This window comes from Loxodonta africana, chromosome X (genome assembly GCF_030014295.1).
Source record: "Loxodonta africana isolate mLoxAfr1 chromosome X, mLoxAfr1.hap2, whole genome shotgun sequence".
Lineage (NCBI taxonomy): Eukaryota > Metazoa > Chordata > Mammalia > Proboscidea > Elephantidae > Loxodonta > Loxodonta africana.
This window is the reverse complement of record NC_087369.1, coordinates 106,489,079-106,511,291: the sequence shown is the minus strand read 5'-3', so window position 1 is coordinate 106,511,291 and position 22,213 is coordinate 106,489,079.

Here is a 22,213-nt window from a genome sequence, read left to right as displayed (position 1 = left end):
AATTAGAATGTGACTTAAAATTCATGGCATCTTTTAATGTTCTGTCAGCCAGAGAGCAATTATCATTGACTATGCATTTATAAATTTGGTCAAAGCTGTTCATATTGTTGTTAATTCAACTGAATTATGTTCGTTGTTGGCAATACATATTTTGAGTTTAACTGCCATTTAAATGTCTTTAAAAGATTACTTTATGATACAGCTTGGAAACAAAAAGTTATTGTATATATGGAAAGGCTCGGAAAAAAACAATGGTGAATTTAATAATTGTTAAACAAATGTTTTTGGGGAATTAGCTGAAGTTGAATATTTGCTTGAAAAGCAAAAACCAAGAAATGAAGATACCCACAAATACATGAAGCTGTAGTATGTTTACTTACAGAGATATGTGCAAAAGGTTTACTTATTACCAGGGCCACCCTTAGGCTGTGAGAGGCTCTGGGCAATTTGTGCATTGAGGGGTGGAAGGAGAGGAGTACCCTGTTTATATAAACAATTTGATTAAAGAAAAAAAAAAAAACTTCATTCCAGAATTCCTGGGCTTATGGGAAATATGATTTACTGATGAAGATTTAAAATAATGGGTAGAGAAGAGACACTTACATATTTCTTTACTGTCCAATCAATGCATGTAAAGATTCTTCCTTGTGTCCAGATACCAACTCTTCCTGTACAGGCTCAGGGATCGTCACTTCATATACTTTATTGTTCAATGTGTGATTCTTACCTAATTTCATATCTCTGACTTTTAGAAAATCACAGCAACATTGTGACCACTCACAATGTCATGACACTTTGGAAACTGTTTGTTCTGAAATAATGTAAATTTCTTGTTTCTCCATTCTCCTAATACCATTTCCTTAATAATCTTTATATTATTATTTATGGTATTGCATCATCCATTGTGCAGCCTATGAATACTAACTTCTAGTGTCTCTCTCAAAGGTTCTTACTGTGTTGCTAGGATTTTGTACATATTTTGAATTATTGACCACAAATTTTTTTAATGTAATTTTATTGTGATTTTTGAGAATATACACAACAAAACATACACCAATTCAACAGTTTCTACATGTATCATTTAGTGATAATGATTACATCCTTCGAGTTGTGTAACCATTCTTGCCCTCTTTTTCTGAGTTGTTTCTCTTCCATTAACATAAATTCACTGCCCCCTAAGGTTCCTGTCTACTCTTTCCAGTTGTTGTTGTCAATTTGAAGCTGTTGTCAGTTTGGAGCTTGAGGACATTCTGTTGAGTGAAATAAGCCAGTCATGAAAGGAGAATTATTATATGACCTCACTTATATAAAAACACAAGACAAATGTATAGAGAATAAAGCTTGTTACTGGTTACCAGGGGTGGAAGGGAGGGGGAAAGGAGGAGTTAACAGTGATGGAAATACCCAGTTGATTAAGAGTAGGGTTGAACAGATGATTATTGTAATTGCTGTCAGTAAGTTGTATACCTGTAAAAGGTTGAACTGGCAAAAGTTTTGTGATGGATACATTTACAACAGTGACAACAAATAAATAAAGAGTAGCTGCTGAGGTTCCTTATGTATGACCAAAAACCTCAAGGGATTTGGTTCCTTGGTTTGGAGGTTTAGGGTCATGGGATATCCCAGCTAATTGGCCTAATAACATGTTTAGTGCTCTGTTCTACCTCCTAGTTCAATGCGTAGTGTGTGGGGTGTTAAAAGCTTGCAAGTGGCCATCCAAGGCATAATTTGTCACTATTCACCGAAAATAACAGAGGAAGAAGGAGAATCAAGAATAGAAGGAGGAGCATATGGAATGTGTTGCCTCCATGAACAACTGTCCGCTTTGCCAGGAGACCAGAAGAACTGGATGGTACCCAGTTACCATTACTGAACATTTTGATTGATTCCATAAAAGAATCCTGATCAAAAGGGGGATAAATGTAAAAAAAAATTAAAGTCTCATGGACTCTAGACTTTCTGGAGCTATGGAGGCTGAATGAACCCCTGAAACTATTGCCCTGAGATAGTCTGAAAACCTTAACCAAAAAATATCTCCTGAAGGATCAAGAGCTATTGCATGGGACCGTACACTAGCCTCAAGCCCAAGAGTTGGGGGTGGATCTTAAGCAGCCAAGATCACTTTAACTCACCCTGTGCTGGGTATGACACCCAAAATCAGAGTGTCATCACTTTTCTGGAGTTACCTAATACTATTTATTTAATATCCTTTATTTCATTACTCCTAGTGCTGCATCATCCATTGTGCCACACGTACTTGATTCCAATGACTCTGTCAAAGGTTAATACTGTACTAAAATTAAAGATGACCACAAATGCAATGGTGGCTGAATATCATGCAATCCCTTGAAAGAAAAATTAGAACTGGCCAGCAGAAGGTAATCCACTTGCAGGCCAGTCACACATCCCTGGAACAACTCTGTTGGCAGAGTCCTTGAGGTATTTGGGACATCTGGTAGATCCCTTGCTCAGAGTATAGGGTTGGAGATCCAACCAAAGGGGAGAAATAAGGATGAAGCTCACACATGTCTCAGTCTGAGCTCAGGGTACCCTGCCAGTACAAAAGTTCTGGAATGGCTACTTCCAGATCATTATCAAGTGCCTTTGAGTTGATTCTGACTCATAGTGACCCCATATGACACAGTAGAACTGCCCCATAGAGTTTCTTAGCTGTAATCTTTACAGGAGCAGATAACCTGGTCTCTTCTCCCTCAAAGCCACTGGATGGGTTAGAACCACTGATCTTTTGGTTAGCAGCCAAGCACAGGTAGCATAAGAGACTTAATTTTTTTTTGAGGAAGACACTCCAAATCATGGGACCACAAAGGTACAGGGCCCCAGGCACACACCTTGCTTGTCTGGCTCTATGGTAGTACTTCCCATCCTTTACCAAGCAATGCAAGTTAGGTCAGGGGAAATATTCAAAATCAGTGGAAGAGATGAAAGAAATGCCAAAGCAATGAAAGAGCTGGTGGATTCAATTCGTGTGTCACACAGATTATTATTAAGAGTGTCATAATTTAATTGAAAGTATTTTGTCTTTCTTATTGTTAGCCATTGAGTAGGCTCCAACTCATGCCAACTTTAAGCATAACAGAACAATGTCTTGTCCAGCCCTGCATCATCTTCATGATCATCAGTATGAGTTCACTGTCGTAGGTATTGTGTCAATCCATCTCACTGAGAGTTTCCCTTATTTTCAATGGCACTCTATCTATTCAGTTTTCCTCATTCATTGCCCAGCTTTCACATGCATATGGGGCTATTGAAAATACCATGGCTTGAATCAGGTGCACCTTAGTCTTCAAGGTGACATCTTCACTCTTCAACACTTTAAAGAGGTCCTTTGCATCAGATTTATCCAATGCAATGTGTCTTTTGATTTCCTGACTGCTGCTTCCATGGCTGTTGATTGTGGATCCAAGTAAAATGAAATCCTTGACAACTTCAATCTTTTCTCCTTTTATCATGACGTTGCTTTTTGGTCCAGTTGTGAGGATTTTTATTTTCTTTCTGTTGAGGTGTAATCCATACTGATCAAGGCTGTAGTCTTTGATCTTCATCAGTATTTTAAGTCCTTTTCATTTTCAGCAAGCAAGGTTGTGTCATCTGCATGGCAGATGTTTATGAGTCTTCCTCCAATCCTGATGCCATTCTTCTCAATGTTATTCATGATTTGTTATCATCCACACAGTTGAATGCATTTGCATAATCAATAAAACACTGTTAAACATCTTTCTGGTATTCTCTGCTTTCAGCCAAGATCCATCTGACATCAGCAATGATATCAATGATATAAATGATAGTTGTTCTTAGTGGTATGTAAAATAAAGGTGTTTTTCAAAACAATGGCATCTTAAAAAAAAAACCGAAACCAAACCCATTGCCACTGAGTTGATTCTGACTCATGGTGACCTTATAAGACAGAGTAGAATGGCCCCGTAGATTTTCCAGGGAGTGCCTGGTGGATTCAAACTGCCTACCTTTTGGTTAGCAGGTGTAGCTCTTAATCGCTACACTACCAGGGTTTCCTAGATCTGTAAAATATGGTAATGGCCCTTTCCAAACACTATTTTACATTTTTACTCCAGGAAAGCATTGTATATTAAGGCCAAGAGCCTGGGGGCTAGAATTAGATGACTGGCTTCGAGTTTAATTTATAACGTAAAAACTTGCAAGATATTAAGAAAACCACTTAACAACTTGTTTCAGGTATATAGTGCTGCTATAACTGAAATAACACAAGTGGATGGCTTTAACAAACAGAAATCTATTCTCTCACAGTCTAGGAGGCTAGAAATGTGAATTTAGTGTGTCAGCTCCAGGGGAAGGCTTTCTCTCTCTTTCTGCTTCGGGGGAAGGTCCTTGTCATCAATATTCCCCGGTCAAGGAGCTTCTCAGCACAGGGACCCTGGGCCCAAAAGACGTGTGCTCCTGGCTCTACTTTCTTGGTGCTATGCAGTCCCCCTGTCTCTGCTCACTTCTCTCTTTTATATCTTGAAAGAGATTGATTCAAGACACAACCTAATCTTTTAGACTGAGTCCTGCCTCGTTAACATAACTGACAATATTCCCACCTCATTAACATCATATAGGTAGGATTTACAACACATGAGAAAATCACATAAGATGACAAAATAGTGGGCAATCATACAATATTGGGAGTCATGACCTACCCAAGTTGACACACATTTTTTGGGAGGATGCAATTCAATCCATAATGCAACTCTTAGTCTCATATTTTTCAATGGTAACATAAGAAAAACAACATTACTTTTTTCCACGTAATTGTTGAAAGGATTAATTGGGAAAATGCTTGTAGCCAGTCATATTGTGCATATTTATTGTCTTAATTATCTAATGCTGCTATAGCAGAAATACCACAAGTGGGCAGCTTGGCAAACAGAAATTTACTTTCTCATAGCTTAGGAGGCTATTGTTGTTAGATGCCGTCCAGTTGGTTCTGACTCCACAGCAACTCTATGTACAACAGAATGAAATATTGCCCAGTCTTGAGCCATCCTCATAATCTTTATGCTTGAGCCCATTGTTGCAGCCGTTGTGTCAATCCATCTCCTTGAGGGTCTTCCTCTTTTTCGCTGACCCTCTATTTTACCAAACATGATGTCCTTCTCCAGGAACTGATCCCTTCTGATAAAATGTCCAAAGAGTGTGAGATGTAGTCTCACCATCCTTGCATCTAAGGAGCATTCTGGTTGTATTTCTTCCAAGACAGATTTGCTCCTTCTTTTGGCAGTCCATAATGTATTCAATATTCTCCACCAATGCCATAATTCAAAGGTGTCAATTTCTCTTCAGTTCTGTATTCATTGCCCAGTTTTCCCATGCATATGAGGAGATTGAAAACACCATGGCTTGGGTCAGGCATTCCTTAGTCCTTAAAGTGACATCTTTGTTTTTTAACTCTTTAAAGAGTTCTTTTGCAGCAGATTTGCTCAATGCAATGCGTCCTTTGATTTCTTGACTGCTGCTTCCATGGCTGTTGATTGTGGATCCAAGTAAAATGAAATCCTTGACAACTTCAATCTTTTCTCCGTTTATCATGATGTTGCTTATTGGTCCAGTTGTGTGGATTTTTGTTGTCTTTATGTTGAGGTGCAATCCATACTGAAGGCTGTGGTCTTTGATCTTCATCAGTAAATGCTTCAAGTCGTCTTCACTTTCAGCAAGCAAGGTTGTGTCATCTGCATAATGCAGGTTGTTAATGAGTCTTCCTCCAATCCTGGTGCCCCTTTCCTCTTCATATAGTCCAGCTTCTTGGATTATTTGCTCAGCATACAGATTGAATAGGTATGATGAAACGATGCAACCCTGACGCACACCTTCCCTGATGTTAAACCACACCGTATCCCTTTGTTCTGTTGGAACGACTGCCTCTTTATCTATGTACAGGTTCCTCATGAGCACAATTAAGTGTTCTGGAATTCCCATTCTTCGCAATGTTATCCATAATTTGTTTTGATCCACACAGTCAAATGCCTTAGCATAGTTAATAAATCACAGGTAAACATCTTTTTGGTTTTCTCTGCTTTGAGCCAGGATCCATCTGAAATCAGCAATGATATCCCTCCTTCCACATCCTCTTCTGAAGCCAGCTTACATTTCTGGCAGTTCCTTGTTGATGTACTGCTGGAGTTGCTTTTGAATGATCATCAGCAACATTTTACTTGTGTGTGATATTAATGATTTTGTTCAATTATTTCTGCATTCGGTTGGATCACTTTGGAATAGGCATAAATATGAACCTCTTCCTGTCGGCTGGCCAAGTAGCTGTCTTCCAAATTTCTTGGCATAGAGGAGTGAGTACTTCAAGTGCTGCATCCATTTGTTGAAACATCTCAACTGGTATTCTGTTAATTCCTGGAGTCAATTCCTTAGGAAGCTAGCAATCTGAATTCAGGGCACTGACTCAAGGGGAAGGATCTCTCTGTCCAGTCTGGGAGAAATTTCTTATCTCAGATTCTGTAACCCCACAGTTTCTTGGTTCCTTGAAATCTCCATGTGGCATCTATCCTTGCCCCCATTTGTGCTTGCTTCTGTCTGTGTCTAATCTGCTTTAAGACACACTCTACCCACACCCTGCACTGATACGGACTTATTAAAATTGCAAATATAACTCCATTCCTTAATGGGATTACCTCCATAAGTATAGGGGTCAGGATTCTAACATATATTATAAAACAATTCAACCCATAGCACATATGCAATGAAAAAATTCCATGGCAATTTTGAATAATTCTATCCTGTTTTCATTTCATTCCTTCACTGACTAACCTCAAATAATGAAAATTTTATTGGCTATTTTTGTCCAGAAAACTGATTTTGTGATGAACCCAGTGCCTAGCAGAATCCTGGCAAGTAGTACATATTCAGTAAATGCTTGTTGAATAAACTGGTTCTGTTTTCCTTGCACATTTCAGGTCACCCATATCCTTTGAAAGAATCAAGTTGATGAATTGTAAAATATCTTAACTAGGAAGGAGAAGAGGCTCATTTTCATTAGATACAAGTATTATTAGATTATTTGCTGCATTTAATTCTGTGTATTTAAATTGCATCATTCTCAACTTGTTGTTCCTCCTATACATGTGCAAAATATTCTTTCTCTAAGTTTGATAATCTCTTAAGGAGATTTTTCTGGCCTTTATTGAATGTATCCTAATGATGAGTCCTTTTTGCCAGATCAGATCAAAATATTCCTTAGATATTTATTCTATAATACATCAAAGAGTAGATTGTTTTTACAATATTCATAGAAAAGAATGAATAAAAATATCATCATGTATTTTCACAAATAAAATATTAATTATTTTTATGAATAAATAGTGGCAGAAAGACATAATGGATGTACATCCAAACAGCTATGTCCTTAGATTTTATTTTCTTTGCTGTAGTGTATGGGATTTGGAGCCAGACAGGCCTGTGTTCAAATTCCAGCTGACCAATGTCCTTAAGCAAGCGATAATATTACCTGTGAGTTTGTATAAATTACTCACTGCCTCAATAATGCTGCATAATAAACAATTGTAAAACCTCAGTTAAATAAGGTAATAAGCATTGATTTAGCTCATATATTTGTGGGCTTCAGCTGAACAGGGCTGGGCTTGGCTAATATAGGCAGGACTTACTCAAGGACCTTCATGCAGCTGTGGATTATGTATGCAGCTCTGCTGATCTTGGCTAAGATTGCCCACGTATCTGTGTATCTTCTGACAGTTCCCTGATTAAGGAGGGCCTCCGCTGAAATTACTGGAGTGACTATCTTTTGTGCCATGTGGCTCTCATCCTCCATCAGGCTAGTCCAGACATGTTCTCATGATAATCATGGAGGAGATAGAATAAGCATATGCAGTTGTGCAAATGTTTTTTCAAACCTCTGGTTGCATTCTATAAGCCAGCACCCTATTGGCAAAAGCATGCCATGCGGTCAAACCCAGAATCAGAGTGAAAGAGCACTACAATGTTAAATGCAAGGGACGTGAATACAGGAAGGGGAGAAAACTAAGGCCATTATTACAATCATTCTAACAGATAATTCATTTCCCTCATTAGTAAGATAGGGAAAATAAAAATATACTTATCTCATTTTGTTGTATGATCTAAATAAAATAAATATGTGTATGGCTGTTATGCACATCTCCATGTGAGAAAGTAGACTAGTATTTAACACATAGTAAGTACTCAATTAAATAAAAAAATTATTATTTTTTTTTTATTTTAAGTACTCAATTAAATGGAAATTATTGCTTTATTATACATTTGGCATTTTTGGCACTGAGAGAAAATTTTCATACTGCTGTTTCAATATTTAACAGAGTTTCCTTTATTGAGACCATTTTCCACTTTTACCTCAGGGAACATACTACTAATGGCTTCGCTTGTAAAGCAGTGACAAAATAATCACATTATGGGTATAGGAAGCAGACGGAAGATTAGCCTCACCTGTTAAGAAGAATTCTGATACCAATGTGAAGGAGACCCCAAAATCCAGGGGCTTGGCATAAGGGAGGCTTCTGCCAAAGATGTAGGCAGTTTGTAGTTTTACTGCTCATCCTAAGTTGACTCTAGAAAGTCAGCTAGCCAGAATACCTCAGGAAGCCGGCGGGGGAAGGGGGGGCCTTCCTCGCACAGCATGTTCCCAGGAAGGACAGTAACTCAGGCTGGCCCCCCCAATATATGTAGATTAACAAGATGTTAACTGACTCAAACTTTATGATTAACAAAGCAATGCTTAAGGGATCTTGTAATTGCCTGGTGTCTGTTAAATCATGATTTTGTAAATGTTAACCAATCAGAATTTTTTCCTTGTAAGTTTCTGGATTTTTTGTACTTAAACTCTGTGAAAAATTCCTTTCACCTGAGTTCTTTTGTGAATCTTCAGGAAATGCCTCCCAAACTGGATCAGTCTATTCCTTCAATAAAACACTTTGCTTTAATTTTAACAGAAACTCCAGTGTCCTCTTTGACAGTAAGGATTACTCCTACCAGAGGGGGGAAAAGGATTAATATTGCTAAAGCAACTAGTCTATATCAGGTGCTTTTTTATACATTAGCTCATTTATGACTGAAATAACCCTGTCAGATGGATATTATTGCCTAAAGTCATACAATTAGGAAGTGATAGGGATAGCATTCCGATTCTAGAATTCATAGTTTTCCCAGCACGCAACATTGCCTACAAAGAAACATTGTATAGGAGAAGAATAATACTTTGGAAGCTCTACAGCCGGGATTGTGCCTACCACTTACATAGTGCCTGCCATAGCAGTATTGTATCCATAGAAGGAAGCAGACCTGGTTTCCACATCCTTAAAAAAAAAAAAAAAAAAAAAAATCCTTAGTTACCCGCAAATGTTCATACTTTTCATGTAATAATAAATGCTAAACACTTATTGAGCACTTCAGGCCTTATTCTAAGTGCTGTATCTGTATTAATTTATTTAATCCTCACAACATTATTTTGAGATGTATGCTAATATTTTTCCCATTTTTTAATTTTAAGAAACAGAGACTTGTCCAGTGGGTGGCAGATTCAGGATTCAATCCAGACAGTCAGGTTCCAGAATCTATTCTCTTAAACTTTCATGGGAGATATATTTCTCTATGACTTTGGAACTACATAATTTCTTCCCTGATACCTACTTCAGGGTCCAGATCATAAAAAGGATTCACGTTCCTCTGATTTAAATAACTTCCAGTGATGTTATTTTATTATTGGTGATCTTAACTTTCTTGAAAATACCAAAAAATAATAAAAGATCTTGTAGGATGCAAGCCATTTTACAGCTGAACACTCTTTTAATACCAATAGAGAATGCCATAAAATCACTTCTTAGAGAGCTGAATTGTTGGCATGAAGTTGAAAATGTTCTACGGAAACTAATGTTGTTTGAGTGTGTTTTTAATTAATTTTTCTTATGAATCTTAATTCGCAAAGGCCTCCTGAAGAGGCCAATAGGAAAATATCTTACAATGCACAAAGCTGATCTGGCCGTCACGCTCCTAATAGATATAATTATTGGGAACTAATTAGATGCTAATGAGCATGGGCTTTCTACCAAGGTTTCTTCTCTGATAAGTTTACTCATCAGATACCCTAATGTACAGACGAGGGATTTACAGCTAACTCTATGAAACGTAGAGTCATCCTTAACAACGAAGGTGGGGTAAAGCCTTTGTAACCTTCATTTGCCAATGTACAGTGACTCAAAATGTGAAGAAATAGATGTAAACATCCATTAATAATTGGAATGTAGACTGTACAAAGTATGAAGCAAGGAAAATTGGAAATTGTCAAAAATGAAATGGAACACTTGAAGATCAATATCCTAGGCATTAGTGAACACAAATGATGGAAGAAGATAGTCCCCTGGATGGCCCAAAGGGAATGGCTCCCTATATTTTTTCCCCTCCCCCCCACCATCCTCAGGCTTCAGAACAAACTGCTCCCCTTATAGCTTGATATACGGTCCAGATAAGCAGCAGTGCTAAAGATATAACATTCCAGTTGATGTCCAGATGTCTAACGATGAAGCTTCTTGGGTTATCACGCCAGGAAATCTGCAAATGTACTTAAGTTCAGTGAATCACATAGCCACTGGAGTATAAAACCAAGTGTGGGAATGACTTACTGGTCCTTCTCCTATGGTGGAAACTGGGGCATGCATAAGGGAGTCTCCATCCCTCCTGGACAGCTTTCCAAGCCCAGGCAGGACTGGCTTGCCATGGTGCTATTACTTTTTTTTGTTGTCTGTTTTCTGTGTGTAATAAAATGGCTTTCACTTTGCCGATACTGTGTCTAAACTGTGTGACTCTATTGGACCAAATGGACATAGCATCTGTGGAGAGATTAATGCTGCTGGTCAGGGTTCTCATTCTAGTAGTCTTGTGGCTGCTTGTAATCTTAGGACTGTCTCTGATGCAACCTGCATGTGAAATGCAAAGGGACTGGTGTCACCCATTTTGAATCTAACAATCATATGCCCTACTATGCTGAGAATGTCAAACTGAAGAGGAACAGCATTGCATTCATCATCAAAAAGAACACTTCAAGATCTATCCTGAAGTACAACACTGCCAGAGATAGATTAATTTCCAAGCTCCTGCAAAGAAGACCAGTTAATACAACTATTATTCAAATATATACATCAACCATGAATGTCATTGATGAAGAAATGGAAGATTTTTACAAATTGCTGCAATCAAGATGCATTGATAATTACTGGTGATAGGAATGCAAAAGTTGGAAACAAATAAGGAACAATAGTTGGAAAATATGGCCTTGGTGATAGAAACAATGCAAGAGATTGCATGATAGAATTTTTCAAGGCCAAGTACTTCTTCAATGCAAATACCTTTTTTCAACAACATAAACGGGGACTATACACATGGACATTGCTAGATGGAATACACAGGAATAAAATTGACTGCATCTGTGGAAGAAGACAATGGAGAATCTCAATATCATCAGTCATAACAAGTCCAGGAGCCGACTGCAGAACAAACCATCAATTGCTCATATGCAAGTTCAAATTGAAGATGAAGAAAATTAGAACAAGTACCACCTGAATTTAGAGACCATCTCAAGGATAGGCTTGATGCATTAAACACCAATGACCAAAGACCAGATGAGTTACGGAATGACATCAAGGACATCATGCATGAAGAAAGCAAGAGGTCATTAAAAAGATTGGAAAGAAAGAAATGACAAAAATGGATGTCAGAAAAGACTCTGAAACTTGCTCTTGAACATTGAGTAACTAAAGAGAAAGGAAGAAATGATGAAGTAAAGAAAAGCAGATTTCAAAGAGCAGCTTGAGAAGACAAAGTAAAGTATTATAATGACATGTGAAAAGACTTGGAGTTAGAAAACCAAAACTGAAGAACACACTCAGCATTTCTTAAGCTGAAAGAATTGCAGAAAAAAATTCAAGCCTCAATTTGCTACAGTGAAAGGATTCTATGGGCAAAACACTGAATGACCCAGGAAATATCAAAAGAAGATGGAAGGAATACACAGGCACTGTACCAAAAAGAATTTGTCAACGTTCAGTCATTTCAGGAGGTAACAGATGATCAAGAACCGGTGATACTGAAGGAAGAAATCCAAGCTTCAGTGAAGGCATTGGCAGAAAACAACGCTCCAGGAATTGTTGGAATACCAATTGAGATGTTTCAACTAAAAGATGCAGCACTGGAAGTACCCACTTGTCTATTCCAAGAAATTTGGGAGATACCTACCTTGCCAACCAACTGAAAGAGATCCATATTTATGCCTATTCCAAAGAAAGGTGATCCAACAGAATGCAGAAATTATCGAACAGTATCATTAATATCACACACAAGTAAAATTTTGCTGAAGATCATCCAAAAGCAGTTGCAGCAGTATATTGACAGGGAACTGCCAGAAATAAATGCTGGATTCACAAGCGGATGTGGAATGAGGAATATCCTTGTTGATGTCAGATGGATCCTGGCTAAAAGCAGAGAATACCAGAAAGATGTTTACCTGTGTTTTATTGACTATGCAAAGCCATTCGACTGTGTGGATCATAACAAATTATGGATAACATTGCGAAGAATGGGAATTCCTGAAGACTTAATTGTGCTCATGAGGAACCTGTATATAGTTTAACAGGCAGTTGTTCAAACAGAACTTGGGGATGCTGCATGGTTTAAAGTCAGGAAAGTTGTGCATCAGGGTTGTATCCTTTCACCATACTTATCCAATCTGTATGCTAAGCAAATAATCCAAGAAGCTAGACTGTATGAAGAAGAATGGGGCATCAGGATTGGAGGAAGAGTCATTAACAACAAGCATTATGCAAATGACACAACCTTGCTTGCTGAAAATGAAGAGGACATGAAGCACTTACTGATGAAATCAAAGACCACAGCCTTCAGTATGGATCACACCTCAACATACAGAAAACAAAAATCCTCACAACTGGACCAATAAGGAACATCATGAAAAATGGCAAAAAGATTGAAGTTGTCAAGAATTTCATTTTACTTGGATCCAAAATCACCATCCATGGAAGCAACAGTCAAGAAATCAAGACACATTGTATTGGGCATATCTGCTGCAAAAGACTTCTTTAAAGTGTTAAAAAGCAAATGTGTCACTTTAAGGACTGAGGGGTGCCTGACCCAAGCCATGGTGTTTTCAATCACCGCATATGCATGCAAAAGCTGGACAATGAATAAAGACAGCCGAAGAAGAATCGAAACCTTTCAATTATGATGTCAGTGAAGAATATTGAGTATATCATGGTTTGCCAAAAGAATGAAGAAATCTGTCTTGGAAGAAGTACAGCCAGAATGCTCCTTAGAAGCAAGAATGGCAGGACTTCTCACATACATAGGGCATTTTGTCAGGAGGGATCAGTCCCTGGAGAAGGACATCATGCTTGGTAAAGTAGAGGATCAGCGACAAAGAGGAAGACCCTGAACAAGGTGGAATGACACAGTGACTGCAACAATGGGCTCGAGCATAACAATGAACATGAGGATGGCACAGGATCAGGCAGTGTTTCATTCTGTTGTGTATAGGGTTGCTATGAGTCAAAACCAACTCAGCGACACCTAACAACAGCAACACAATATGTTGCCTTTTGGTTATTTAGCAGCATGCTGTTTAATTTCCACGTATTTGTGCATTTTCCCAAATTCTTTCTATTGATTTCTAATTTTATTCCACTATTGTCAGAGAAGAGACTTTGTATGATTTTGATGTTTTTAAATTTATTGAGACTTGTTTCATGGGTTTTCACATAGCCTATCCTAGAGAATGTTCCATGTGCGTATGAGAAGGATGTGTATGCTGCTTTTGTTGCATAGAATGTTCTAGTTATGTCAATTTGTCTAGGTGATTAATTGTGTATTGTTTGAGCCTTCCATCTTTTTTTTTCTCTTCTGTCTAGTTGTTCTATCCATTATTGAAAGTGAAATATTGAAGTTTCTAATTATTATCTTAGAACTATATTTTTATCTCTTCAATTCTGTCAGTTTTTGCTTCATGTATTTTTCAGTTTTGTATTTAGGTAAATATACATTTATAATTGTTAAATCTTGATGTATTGACCCTTTTATCATTTTGCAATGCTCTTATTTGCATTTTGTAACAATTTCATCTTGAGTTTTATTTTATCTGTTATTAGTATAAACACTCCAGCTGTCTTTTGGTTACTGTTATGATGGAAGATCTTTTCTCTTTTTTTGTTTTCATCCTACTTGTGTTTTTTAATATAAATTGAGTCTCTTGTAGACAGTATACAGTGAGGTTATGATTTTGTTTTCATCCATTCTTCCAATCTCTGTCTTTTAATTCATGATTTTAATCCATGTACATATAATGCAATTGCTAATAAGGGAGGACTTATTTCTGGCACTTTGCTATTAATATTCTGTGTGTCATAACTTTTTAATCACTCAATTTCTCTTTTACTGCCTTCTTTTGTGCTAAATATATATATTTTTAGTGTACCATTTTAATTACCTTGTCATGTATATATATATATATAAACTCCATTACTGTTGACTCAATTACGACCCATAGAAACTCTGTAGGACAGAGTAGAACTGCCCCATACAGTTTCCAAGGAGCGGCTGGTGTACCATTTTAATTACCTTGTCATGTATATATATATATATATAAACTCCATTGCTGTTGACTCAATTACGACCCATAGAAACTCTGTAGGACAGAGTAGAACTGCCCCGTACAGTTTCCAAGCAGCGGCTGGTGGATTCAAACTGCCAAACTTTTGGTTAGCAGTAGAGTTCTTAACCACTGTACCACCAGGGCTCCTCTTTATATAGAGAGGGTTATTTTCTTAGTGGTTTGCCCAGGAAATTGCAATTAGCATCTCAATTTATAACTGTCTAGTTTGAATTAATACCAATTTAATTTCAACAAAATCTTTGTTACAATATAGCTCCACTTTCCCCTTTATGCTCTTAATATTACAGATTGCATCTTTATACATTTTTTTTTTTGCAGTTGTATTTTAAATCAGACAGGGATAAGAAGAGTTTTAAAGAAAAAAAATAGTTCAATATTTATTTTTATGTTTTCCTATGTAGTTACCTTCACTGGTGCTCTTTATTTCTTTACATGGATTCAAATTACTGCCTAGTGTCTTTCATTTTATCCTGAAGGAATTCTCTTAGTATTTCCTATATGTCAGGTTTGATAGCAACACGTTCTTTCACTATTTGTTTATCTAAGAATGGCTTAATTTGTCATTTATTTTTGAAGAAGTGTTTTGCCAGATATAGAATTCTTGGCTGACTGTTTTAATTTGTGCATTTTGAGTGTGTTATTCCACTGCCTTATGATCTCCATGGTTTCTGATGAGGAATTAGAAATTAATCTTATGAGGATCCTCTGTACATGGTGAGTTACCTCTCTTATACTACTTTCAAGATTCTCGCTTTGTCATTGATTTTTGACAATTTGATTATAATATGACCTGATGCAAATCTCTTTGAATTCATCCTACTTTTAGTTGATCGAGGTTGCATGTGTAGATTAATTGTTTTTATCAAATTTGGAGAGTTTAGGCCATTATTTCTTCAAATATTCTTTTTGTCCCTTTCTATCTCTCTTCTTCTGGGACTCCCATTATGCATATTTTGGAATGCTTGAGACAACAGGTCTCTTAGTCTCTGTTCATTTTTCTTCATTCTTAATCTTTCTTTTATGAGGACTAGAGAATCTCAGTTGACCTATACTCAAGTTTTCTGATCCCTTTGCATGTTTAAATCAGCTGTTGAGGCACTCCTCTAGTGAATTTTTCATTTCAGTTATTATACTTTTCAACTCCAAAATATTCATTTGGATATAAATTTCTCTGTATTCATTTTTGTATTTATATTCTTTATTTATTGGTTGATTTTTTTTTATTTGGTAAGACATTATTCTCATGTTTTCATTTAGCTTTTTGGGTATAACTTCCTTTATCTCTTTGAAAATATTTTAAATAGCTGATTTAAAGTCTTTGTATAGTAAGTCGAATATCTGAGAATTCTCAAAAACAATTTCTATAAATAATTTTTTCCTGTTTATGGGCCATATTCTCTCCTTTTCAAGAACTGTAAATATTACCCCACTTGCAATTACATGAATGTAAATCAGAACAACAATGTATTTCACTTTTACCCAACCCTGATGATCTCCTGTTTTGGGGAGTAAAATTTTCTCAGTTTGAAAATCTGTATTGAGTCATATTATCTATAGAACTTGATCTAGTAATTACATATCTGGCTATTTTTTTTCTAAACAAATAATCAGAACTATGTACAAAATTTTATATAAAAACGTTTTCATCTTGATTTTTCTTACAATGTGAAACAATTAGAAATGAACTTAATATTGAATTTTGGAAATTTATTATATAAATTTTAACATATGCTAGGAAAGTAGTACTATGTAAAAATTGGGGTAATTGAGGAGATTTTAATCAAGGAATAATTTACAAAGGTAAATTAAGTATTAAGGGAAACCAATAACTCATGATGATGATGAACCCCTAGGTCTGAAGATAAAAGATAAGGGAAAATTTTCCAGAACCCAGAGATATCTATAGCTATAAGAAAGAACCCTTCACAGGAACTGTGTCTATTGGTTGAGGAAAGCAGCCATCTGCCAATTGACAACTGGCATGGAGAAACAAGAGGGAATATATAGTACAGCCTCACTTCCCTTCTGCTTTCCAGTATCTCTCTAGTGCCTCCCTTTGGTAGAATCCAATTGGAAGCCAGGGGCTAGATAGACTTCATACAATTGAGGTTCCTGGGAAATAGCAGAATGGAAATATGTGAAGTATGAACCTGTGGGAGAAAAGGAGAATCCAACAAAGTTTACTACTTTTAGCTCTCAGCATTTAAGCATTATCTAAATGAAAAGACCTATTTTTGTACCTCCTGTACAGTTTTATAATTATGTTGATTGATGATGGCATCTTATATTGAGAGAAACACAAGTAAATATGTATCTAGAATACATTTTTGTTTTTCATGGTGTTGTTCATTATCACTTCATGATGGAAGGGATTTATTTTAATCAGTGTGCTACCAAGTGGTTAGCCTGGGTCCTCAAAAAATGCTGCCTTTTAATGTGATTGACATTGGGCCCTGAGGTTTGTAGACTGAGCACCTAGAATTGGCATTGGTCAGATGAGCTTTGATGAGAGGAAGTCCATCTTGTTGAGTCCCATGCATATCTTCCATCCTTACTAACATTGTCACTTTAAACATTACCTCATTAAGTTAACACCAAGATGGCTGGGAGAAAGATGTGGACTGAAATTAAAAGGCTGGGTCATTTTGTGAACATGATATTAAGAGATTCCTCCACTGTGGATGTCTCTGTTGGGCATTGTTTGGTACACATATATCTTCATACTCTTCCCATTCTTGGCAATATATCCTATAATGTTTCCCCAGAATTCATTGTAACCCATATTCTAGTGTTGCTCTTTCCAAGTCCTTAAACAGCCAGTCAACATTTCAGCTATTGATCATAGTTTATTGTAAACCTCTATCTCAGGCCATCTCTCTTTTTGTGGAAAACACACATAATAACTGTGCTTACCAAAGCCCTTCAGAAGGTAAATTTCACTTCACTCATGTATTTGTGGGCCACCTTGAGTAAAGTTTTAGCTCACTTGCTTTCTATACTTGACAGGAGATAACAAATAAGACAGAACCATCTATAGACTAGTCCTATGTGTTTTCATCCTCAACTGTTTATAGGAACTACTCCTTGAAATCACAGAGGTTGAGGTAAACACATAGAAAAAAATATCATTGGAGGAGGATAGGCCAAGATGGTGGAGTAGTCAGACATTTCCTGTGGTCCCTCTTACATCAAAGACATGTAAAAACAACTGAATTGATTATATACGACAATCTAGGAGTCCTGAACATCAAAGACAAATTTGAGGAGTTGAACTGAGTGGCCGGGGGAGAGAGAGACAGTTCAGGAGCAACAAGGATTTTCCAGACCTGACCTGGCCAGCAGGCTGGATCAGCTGGTGCTCGTGGGCTGCGGCAAGCAGTAGAGCTCTGGATGCATTTTCTACACCAGGAGAAACTGAGCAGTGGAGAGTCTGTACAAGCCTGCAGAACCAGGGGAAAGCAGTGCTGGATCTGCGAAAGTTAAGTGCAAGCATCTAACCTACCTCTCAGGATCAAAAAAATCCTTTCCCATCTGGGAAGTACTTCTCTCCCATTCACCCACCACCTCCTCACTCTGCCCCAGTCCCAGGCCAGCTTCAGTGATTGCCGTGCCCCCTGGTCTGGAAGTGGAGCCCGTCACATATCCTCAGCCATTCTCCTAGATTTGGAGAAGGAATAAATCTACAAATAACAAACAGGAAAAAATAATCTGCCAGCTCTCCTAAATTGAAACCTCAGAGCAGGCATAATCTCTTTGCCTAGGCACAGGCATAAGAAGCCCATGGACTTTGAATGGCTTTCACCCCTGCCCAGACCTGTGTGGGCCCATTTCAACAGCATAGGCTCTTATTAGAATAGTATAACAGTGTATATACCTGAAGCCTATTTTCAACTGCAACAGTTAAGGGGGAGTGGCAGATTTGTGACATTTGACACGGCCCTGCCCATTAAGCAGGGTCCTCACCTACCTACACCAGGGGTCTGACAACTGGTGGCTCTAACCACTCTACCTAGCCACCTGTGACTGGGGTCCTAGAATAAGTGGTGCCTCCCAGTCCTTACAGCCAACAGCACTGGGTGCCAAAAGTCCAGCAGCGAAACCCACCCACCTACATGCTCTAGGGAACAAGGACATGCCTTCCACCCAGGTTCTCAGGGGCAGCTGTCAACCCCCTATTTTGCTCAGCACATAACCCCTTACTGCAGCCAGATACCTGTGCCTGCTCCAATCATCCCTACATAGCCCTGCCCACCTAGGACTGTAGTTGAGTCTATAACACACACTCAGTGATGGACAACCTGGACACCTGAGCTGAATCCACACAAGAAAAGTAAGCAGACTGCTAGGCTCACATACCTAGTAGCAACTCTAACCACCTGGTGACAGGACGTTAGAACTTCAAAGACACTAATAATCAAACAAGCTTACAAGACCAGCCTATCTGGGCATATCAAAACAAAACAAAACAAGAAGCTATGGCACAGTAAGTAAACATAAAATAAATAAATAACTTATCAATGACTTGGAGACAATAGTCAATATCAAATCATATAAAGAGGCAGACCATGATGGCTTCAGCAAGCAACCAAAACAAATAACCAGGAAACCTCCCAGAGGAAGGGAAGGTCTTGGAAGTACTGGAGATAGAATTCAAAAGACTGATATACAGAGCTTTTCAAGAGATCAGGAAGGATATCAGGCAAAACACAGACCAAACCAAGGAACACAAGACAAAGCAATAGAGGAACTTAAGAGGGTTATGCAAGAGCAAAATGACAAACTTAACAGACTTCAAGAAACCATAGAGAGACAGCAAATAGAAATCCAAAAGATTAACAATAAAATTTCAGAATTAGACAACTCAATAGGCCATAGGATCAGAATTGAGGTGATGGAAGTCAGAATTAGTGAGGCTGAAGATAAAGCACTTGACACCAATTTATTTAAGGAAAAATCAGATAAAAGAATTAAAAAAAAATAAACACTAAGAATTATGTGGGACTCCATCAAAAGGGATAACCTATGAGTAACTGGAGTACCAGAACAGGGGGGAATAACAGAAAATACACAGAGTTGTTGAAGATTTGTTGGCAGAAAACTTCCCTTATACCATGAAAGATGAGAAGATATCTATGCAAGAGGTTCATTGAACCCCGCACAGAGTAGATACCAAAAAAAAGTCACCAAGACATATTATAATCAAACTTGCCAAAACCAAGGATAAAGAATTTTAAGAGCAGCTAGGGATAAACAAAAAGTCACCTACATACAAAGAAGAGTCAACAACACTAAACTTTGACTAATCAGCAGAAATCATGTGTGCAAGAAGGCAATGGGATGACATATGTAAAGCCTTGAAGGAAAAGAAATTGCCAACCAAGAATTATATATCCAGCAAAACTATCTTTCAAATATGGTGGTGAAATTAGGGCATTTCCAGAAAAATAGAAGTTACAGTAATGTGTAAAAATGAAACCAAAATTACATAAATAAATAAATAAAGGGAGTGCTACAGTTAGAGAATCAATAATATCAGATAACAGCCCAAGAGTAGAACTCAGGACAAAACAACCAGGTAGCAACCCAGATAGGGAAGTCATAAAAATAAGTCAAAGCTAAAACACTGAAAATAGGGAAACAGAGAAGTCAATATGTAAAAGATGACAACATCAAAACAAAAAAGAAGGATTAAATAATAAAGTCATATAATTTTCATATGGAGAAGAAGACAAGGCGATATCAAGATACAAAAGATTGGTTTAAACTTAGAAAAACAGGTAAATTACACAGTAACCACAAAGACACTAACGATGCTACACATCAAAATAAAAAAGAAGAAAAATATAAAGACTCAGCAAATACGAAACAAAAAAAAATGAAAAAGATGAAAAGGAAATACATAAAGAAAAACAACTCAGCACAGAAAGTTAAGTGGAACAAAGAAAATGTCAACAATATAAAAAAAATCAGAATGACAGCACTGAACTCATAATACCTGTCAATAATTACGCTGAATGTAAATCGACTAAATACATCAATAAAGAGACAGAGAGTGGCAGAATGGATTAAAAAAATATGATCCGTCTATAAAATTTAATGGACTGCACATACCCAATTTCATGTAATGGTGGCTTATATAATAGCTATTTCATGATTTTTTATTTCATGATTGGAAGTTTGGGTTTCATAAATTGTGTCCTCTAGTCAAGTATTCAGGCTTTACCAGGTTAAATTGTAATTCAGAACCTACCATTTAAGTGGAGATTAGTTGGTGGCAGTGGAGGAAAAGGCGTTACCCCAAAACCTGAGCAATGGGTGTGTGTGATACTCCAGGTGGGGCTTGTCCGGGGGTCCATAAGCATCTCTGTTCATCTTTAGACATTACAAATGTCATTGTGTATACTATGTCATAGAGGTCAATTTGCTGAAGAGCTTACACCAATTCCTGGCTTTGCTACAGAATATTTTTTTTGCTTGGGGCTCAATCAAAACTGGTAACTTTACAAGTAACTGCATAAACAGGTTATGGCATCATTGCCAAATGCGGTATATGTCATTTCCAAATTTAGAGACACACCGAGATGCATACCGTTTTGGCAATTAAAAGTGCAACAACTTATCTATCAACTTTCAGAAGATATCCCAAAGTACCCAGAGCACTTGTCCCAAAGAAGCTACAATAATGTGGTAGACTCTGAATGTTCCTAGAGTTTATCTCCCATTTTAGGGCTTATCTTTATCTTGCTAAGGCATATAGGTTGCTTGCCACTTTCTACTCAATAGATCCACTTAGCCTAATGTCATCAATATAGTGGACCAGTGTACAGTGTAACATGCTGTGGAATGTAAAGATGACCAAGGTCTCTCCAATGTATATTATGACCAAGAGAAGAAAAGTTGGCATACCCCTTAGTGAAGGTATACTCTTTTCACTGTCACTGGTGCATGTGGGTAAAAACGTGTTCTAGGTCAATAGCTGTAATACCAGAATCCAGATTCTAGATTCTATGTTGTTTTTCCCCAGTAAAAATACTATATGTGTAATTGAAGTTACTACTTGATTCAGTTTACAATAATTCATTCATTTTCCAGACCTATCTAACTTTTTTCACAGGCTTAGCAGGAAAGCTAAATGAGATTGTGTTGTAACCTTCCACCTCTGTACCTTTCAAGCCTTTGATGGTATCGGTAATCAGGGTAGTTCTCCAAGGGATGATACATTGCTTTACGTTTTCTGTTTTTTCAGGGGGATGTGACGCAGTACTAAGTGCTTCTTCCTGGCATTTCTTACTATAATACTCCTCAAATCATGGGTCAGGGAATTAATACAAGGTTTCTGTCACTCATTAAGTACATGATTTCCAAGTATACGTTGTGTTACTGAGAAAATAACAACAGGATGAGGCCATAGCCCCACTGCAGTCTTGGCTTTAACCAGGATTCTAGCACCTAACTTCTCTTAGTTCCCATTTTGACTCCTTGTCCACAGTAGAGTTTTAAGTCTCTAGG